This window comes from Mya arenaria, chromosome 16 (assembly GCF_026914265.1).
Source record: "Mya arenaria isolate MELC-2E11 chromosome 16, ASM2691426v1".
Lineage (NCBI taxonomy): Eukaryota > Metazoa > Mollusca > Bivalvia > Myida > Myidae > Mya > Mya arenaria.
In genome coordinates, this window is record NC_069137.1 from 32399193 (window position 1) to 32406760 (window position 7568).

Below are 7568 nucleotides of genomic sequence, written 5' to 3' on the forward strand. Positions count from 1 at the left end.
TAAGATTATTGTTTCATCTTGAAGAATGATATGAGTCTATGTCTATATGGTGCATTATAATGCAGTGGAGTAATTTCAAAAGTCGCTCTATATTGTAAAAATTTGAGGCTCCTGTGGTAGTTCTTGCAGCTTCATTTGGACGGAGTCGATGTCGAGCAGTTATCCCATGTCCCTTCACTATATTCAAGAAGCGACCTGAGCATAGTGCTTAAGGTCTATTGTGAATCATTGTTATTTGTTTAAAATCGGCATAAACGTCAAGAAGTCTTATTACATTAGGTTTAGAAAACATATTATTGAACCAAAAGTAGGCACACTCTATTGGTATATATTCATACCACATATATCACCAATTAACATCTAGGACAAACCATTCCAACTTATGCTAGCTTAATGAAATAATATAAAAGGCACGTAGCTCCATTTTCTCCGGAAATCATCCTTCATGAGTGAAGGCCCTTGATTGTATAAGTCTTTCCGATAAATACCTCCATTGTACGTCGCTGATCTATAAATACCTCCATTGTACGGCGCTGATCTATAAATACCTCCATTGTACGGCGCTGAACTATAAATACCTCCATTGTACGGCGCTGAACTATAAATACCTCCATTGTACGGCGCTGAACTATAAATACCTCCATTGTACGGCGCTGAACTATAAATACCTCCATTGTACGGCGCTGAACTATAAATACCTCCATTGTACGGCGCTGAACTATAAATACCTCCATTGTACGGCGCTGAACTATAAATACCTCCATTGTACGGCGCTGAACTATAAATACCTCCATTGTACGGCGCTGAACTATAAATACCTCCATTGTACGGCGCTGAACTATAAATACCTCCATTGTACGGCGCTGAACTATAAATACCTCCATTGTACGGCGCTGAACTATAAATACCTCCATTGTACGGCGCTGATCTATGATAAATACCTCCATTGTACGGCGCTGATCTATGATAAATACCTCCATTGTACGGCGCTGATCTATGATAAATACCTCCATTGTACGGCGCTGATCTATGATAAATACCTCCATTGTACGGCGCTGATAAATACCTCCATTGTACGGCGCTGATCTATGATAAATACCTCCATTGTACGGCGCTGAACGATAAATACCTCCATTGTACGGCGCTGATCTATGATAAATACCTCCATTGTACGGCGCTGAACGATAAATACCTCCATTGTACGGCGCTGAACTATAAATACCTCCATTGTACGGCGCTGATAAATACCTCCATTGTACGGCGCTGATAAATACCTCCATTGTACGGCGCTGAACGATAAATACCTCCATTGTACGGCGCTGATAAATACCTCCATTGTACGGCGCTGATCTATGATAAATACCTCCATTGTACGGCGCTGAACGATAAATACCTCCATTGTACGGCGCTGAACTATAAATACCTCCATTGTACGGCGCTGATAAATACCTCCATTGTACGGCGCTGATAAATACCTCCATTGTACGGCGCTGATAAATACCTCCATTGTACGGCGCTGATAAATACCTCCATTGTACGGCGCTGATAAATACCTCCATTGTACGGCGCTGAACTATGAGTGTGCGCAACTTTCAAAAGCGGGGCGTATTCAAGGCTTGCCTATCTCGACACGACCCGAAATAGCTGAATCCTTGGTGTTTGAAGGCCTAGATCAGGAATAGAAAAGCTAATGTACTTACATAAACATTATCGCTCCCGGATCTTTGGCTGGCATAGAAATATGTATAAAAAACATTATTCCTGTCCTACAAACAGTCGGTGTAGCGTTGTTTGTGGCAGATATGAAAAGTCGGTACAGGTATATTTTGTGGCAGATATATGTGGCGTTCTTCACATGTATCGCTTAAAAGAATAAATAGTTACTTGCAGGAAAAGTGCTGGCAATTCCCTACCATTCAACCAGTCAATGCGAAATACAGCAACGGTATTGAAACATGAAAATGAGGTATCACTGTTGAATACTCGACAACAATCTGATCGGTACTACATACTTTAACTTTGTAAGTATAACATCCAGACGTAAAGCCTTGTATTGAATACCAAATATCGGAAAGAGGTTATGTAAGACAAACGATGTCAATTATTGCTGTACGTTAGTGTTGACCGTGTAATCTTAGCTCCTTCTACTTGACCATTGTGCATACTTAATAGTAAGTTCGTACAAGTTTTGGTAGAGTGTAAGCAAACCTTTTCAACGGATATATGTAATGTATTTGTCAGATAAAGTATGCAAGCTAGATAGTTTTAGTTTTACACTATGATTGCTTGGATTAATCGTTATTGCTGTGGAATATTGTTTCTGTAAATTGTCGTATGCATAGTGTCCAGTAGAACAGTAAACATTCACGTCAATATCGAAACGAAGTCATTTGTGATCCTAAATTACAACGTGGCTCAAAACACCACTTAACAATACAAGCCACATCATGAACCCAAACCACCATGGTATTAAATCCACCATGGTATTTAAACCGCAATGCCCCCCAAACCACCATAATACTAAAAAACCATAGCCCACAAACAACATTGCCCTAAACAGCCACCGTACTTAAATACCATGGTTCTCAAACCATCATGGCCCTAAACCACTGCGGCCCTACACCGCACCATGGCCCCATACTACCAAGTTAATAAAAGAAGCTCCAGAAACCAACATGAGATAAAAACCAGTACGTTTCCAAACCACTATGTTACCCAAAGCACAATGACCCTAAACCTGTATGGCCCAAACCACAACATGGTCTAAAACGGCAATGATACTAAAACCTTAATGGCCCCTAACTACCATATTGAGTAGTCCGCTAAGCGCACTCGTTTCTCACCAAGGCGACCCTAGTTCGATTCCCGGCCTGGGTGCATGTGAGTTTGGTTAGTGGTCACCAAGCCGGACAAGTGGGTTTTCTCCGGGTACTACGGTTTGCCCCACAACACAAGACCACCCTCTCGAGCAACATCGTGCCCACGAGAGTGACTTAGTATAAGCTATCATAGCTTTCTTCACAATAGTTGTAAAAAAATATAACGTTTAAAATAACCACCATATTACTCAAACTACAATGAGGCTTAAATCTGACCCAGCGTTATATGAATACTCAAATAATAAAACAGTGTAAAGGGAGAGAACTACGTAATTCGACCATATTCAAAGCTTATAATGGTAGTTCATCTTTTTTGTTTCAACACAAATACACGTATAAAGGTTTTGTTAAAAGTTTATTTCTTTAGAAATGCACAATGGATAGCTGGATCATAATGTGAACACATGATCACAAAATGTTGTTCGAAACACCAGCTACTCTTATTTATTAATTAAAGCATTATTTTCCGGAGGGGCATACCGACAAACTTTCATCACACTGACACTGAAGTCAGAACCGAGACGCTTTTACATATTTGCGTTTACTCACTAAGCAAACCGAGTAATCATTTTAATTACTTCCCGTTTTCAGTGTGTGTATACCACGTTAAAAATTGCGTCATAAATGCTACGTCGGAAGGCAATATTTTGATTTGAAAAAAAGAAGACTTAACAGATAACTTCACAATTTCTTCACCAATTTGAATGAAACATAGCGCAGTCAACACCGCTTACGGAGCCCAACCTTCGGTCTTTTACCAGAACTTGATTGCGAGTTTAGTTTTTTAAAAACACTTCGACAAACTTTTTCACAATACGGCCGTCTGACGGAGCACTGTCAAAACATTATTTTGGAAACAGGTTTGTCGAAGTGTTTGATGAAACTAATGACCTCATCAAATTTCGGAAATAAAACAAATGCGGGGCTCTTTTAACGGCAAAGACTGCCCTTCGTTTCATTTAAAATGGTGTTGTAAATGAAAAGTTATCTTTGATTTATGTCTATTTCTTCTAAGGAAATGTTTGCCTTCCGACGTAGCATATATGACGTAATTTATCACGTGGTATACAAACACTGGTTTTAATCTTTTGAAATGAATGCTGTCTTTAAGAATCCAAGACGATCGAGTTGTCATTATGTCAAAATTATTAATTTCAAAAGTTCGTTTCACTAGGGTGAAACACTCCTGAGTAAAAGTATTTTTAACAACGTCTTGTTTAAGTTGTTCAAGCCGTATTGCGCATGAAAACAGATCATGCGAAAACAGGTTCCTTTACCATTAGTAGGGTGTGTACACTACATATAAGCTGATATATACCAGAACCTGATTTCAACTTCTAGGAGACGGCATACAACGAAAACCTTTCGTTGTTATAATTATGTAAAATGTCTCCTGATTACCACTTTATTATGAATTTCCAAAAAATATTACATCTTTAACACTAGTTTTCTACTAATTATCTACTAACAGTTTGTCTGTTGATTTAACACAAGAAAACCATATCGAGACCAGTCCGTTTTTTGCTATCATAATTTGTTTACAGTAATTATCTATAACGTCAATTTGACACAGTTATGGTCGCATCTCTTGTGTTCTCACTGCATCTATCAACCCAAGAAAGAGGTCCTGCAACATATCATTCAAAGCCGCATTTATGTCTTCGAATATGATATAAATCATGTGTAAAGTACAAGTACGAATGCAATGTACAAATCACTGAATGCTGCCTAAATGAGGAGAACCATTGTTTTTAAGAACTACTTTAAGGGAAACAACGATCCGGAACTATTTCGTTGTTTGCCGACAGAGATCAGTTTTTGGAATTTAATAGTGTTTAACTAGTTATAACTTGAGTGAAAAAAGGATATAAGGACTATTGTGAGTAGACAAACATATAACTCAAGTTACGTGAAGTATTTTGAAGGCTAAATTGATTTCTTGACATCAAACTATATACGCTTTGTCTTCAAAATATGAATAAAGAAGCTATGTTTTAGAGGTCAAAGTTGTCACGGAGAGAGTCAGCGACGCTCACAAAACCCTGAAGATCGGATCGTCACGCATGACTGGTTTGATTTACCGTTAATGGAAATGCCCAATTAACTAACCACTCGCTTGATCTCTCAAACTATATATATATATATATATATATATATATATATATATATATATATATATATATATATATATATATATATATATATATATATATATATATATATATATATATATATATATAGATATATATATAGATATATATACGAACGTTCCCTAAGGGGATTACGCATAAACAGTTATGGAGTCGGCTAGCGATCCTGATGAAACTGACCCGAAGCGCTTAATAAATGCAAGCATACTCCGTATCAAAAAAGAAATGAACGAAAGTAAAATAAACTCGAGCCTCGACGACGATGACTACGACTACGACGAAGTATGCAACAACGAAGTCGAATCATCACAGCCCTCTATTCTGCCACAACGCTTCTACCAGGAACTAGATAATAACTTGTTTAATCTACCAAAAGAATCATATGTAGATGAATTAATGAAGATTTGCAAACAAAACTTTAACAAAATAAATGCCTATCGCGAGAGACTCGCTGAGAGGGCCCGTGGAACTCTAGGGTGTCCCGAAACAAGACTTGTTAACAGGAGAAATTCGTCCGCTGCAAGCAAGGAAAAAAAAATGTGCTAACGATTGTTACGTTATTCAATCATTCATTGATGGCGAACGGTCACGCGAAATAAATGACGTTTTTACATGTCCATCGACAGTGACTCAGGAGGCCGAAGTAATCGAATGTGACACTGAAAATGACTTTATTAAACCAGATATCTATGCAGTTTTGTTCAGTATTCAGTCGAGTGTTGAAGACATAACGCGCAAACAAACTGAAGATTCCGTCATAATTCAGCAGACGCAGACAGACGTCTGCAACATGGCGATAGCATTCCGCCGGTTTCAAGGAACGTTAAACAGTATTCTTGCCTCTCTGCCTTCGGCCGGAAGTGCAATTGTAACTAAACTCCAAAGTGACATGGACAAGCTTGAGTCAGCAGTCACAACTATAAACAAGCAATTCGTAGACTCACAAATCAAGGTAACGCATACAAACGTCAGTATACCGAAAAAGGACTATCAGCCAATGATGTACAGCGAGGTCGTTAGTTCTCCATCTCCCGTGCGAATTTCAAACGACTCAAATACTTAAGCTAGAAACCATATGCAAACGCACAATATAGCTCCCAGCATAGAAACGATTTCTACCGAACAAATAAAAACGAATGCAGATAACAATGCAAACCCAACCCATATCGCTCCAAAAGAGCATACCACCTTGCAATCTACTTCTTACGCTACAACGGGAAATAACAGAAACACTGCCAATTCTTGCTCAAAGCAAAGCCTAAGGTCTGAAAATCGAAGCGAGGAATGTAGAACAAACTTTACAAAACATCCTACGCCGGAACCAAGCGATACAACTCCCCACCCGAACAATCGATTCATCGCCGTGAAACACCGCATGACTACATCATACTTTTTGGGGAATATTGACCCAGACGTCGTCGAACAGGATATCCATGATTACATGACAGATATGAAAGTTCGAGTGAAACGTCTTACACTATTTCGTGGACGTCATGGTTCATCCGCACGACTAAACATATATCCGGAAGACGAAGAAACAGTTGAAGATAACTCATTTTGGCCCAAAAATATAACTTGGCGTGGGTGGGTCAGCAAACAAGAGTGGGAGCGCGAACGGGGGGAGTCCCGTCAGCGACGTCGTGACAACCTAAGGCACTAGCCATACCGTCATTACCACCGATACGATGACTCCTACAACAAACGACAACACAGAGTCGAAGACACCAGCTCACGTGACAATGACAGGAACAGCCCATGGTACTCTGATAGAGACGACTACCACGATATTGATGAGTGGGACCCATCGAGGGACTAACAATTATATTTAGTGACAAAAAACTGACAAGATCCAGTCTTACAAGCATCATTTTATAATGTCATACTCCTTTTGGACTCATTTTGTTATTGTTTTCATCGTACCTATGTCACTTAATATTTTAGTATGGAATGTTAGAGGGATCATGTCATCAGCATACTCTCTCTCTAAGTTACTCGATGACGATACGATTGATATCGCCCTTCTTACTGAGCATAAGTTGTTACCTCACTCAGCCCATTTTTTGGATAGCGTTCATCCGAATTATTACACTATCGATGAATCGCTAGGCCACTTTAACGTCTTAACATGTGGTAAGGAAGGGACAGCAATTATGATTAAGAACACTATTGGTTGTAAAATGAGTAAAATCACAGCCATAGATAATGATAGAATATCAGCGGTCGAGATTATACCTGAAAGAGACATACTTACCTCAGATCATGCGCCAATATTATTTTCCATAAACCTCGACCTAGGGAGAAATGCACAACCCACAGTGCATAGAACATGTATAGCATGGAATAAATGCACACAGGGGCACATATCGAACTACCAAAGCCAACTAAGTAGCGAACTAAATAGCATCACGAACGAAAACACCGATGGATGCTCCCCTGATTTTATTAACTCATGGCTTTGCAATGCTTTAAAACAGGCCGTCTCACAACTTCCTGTAAGTAAGTTTAACCGAAAGAGCCAAACCGTATTGGACGGAAGAGG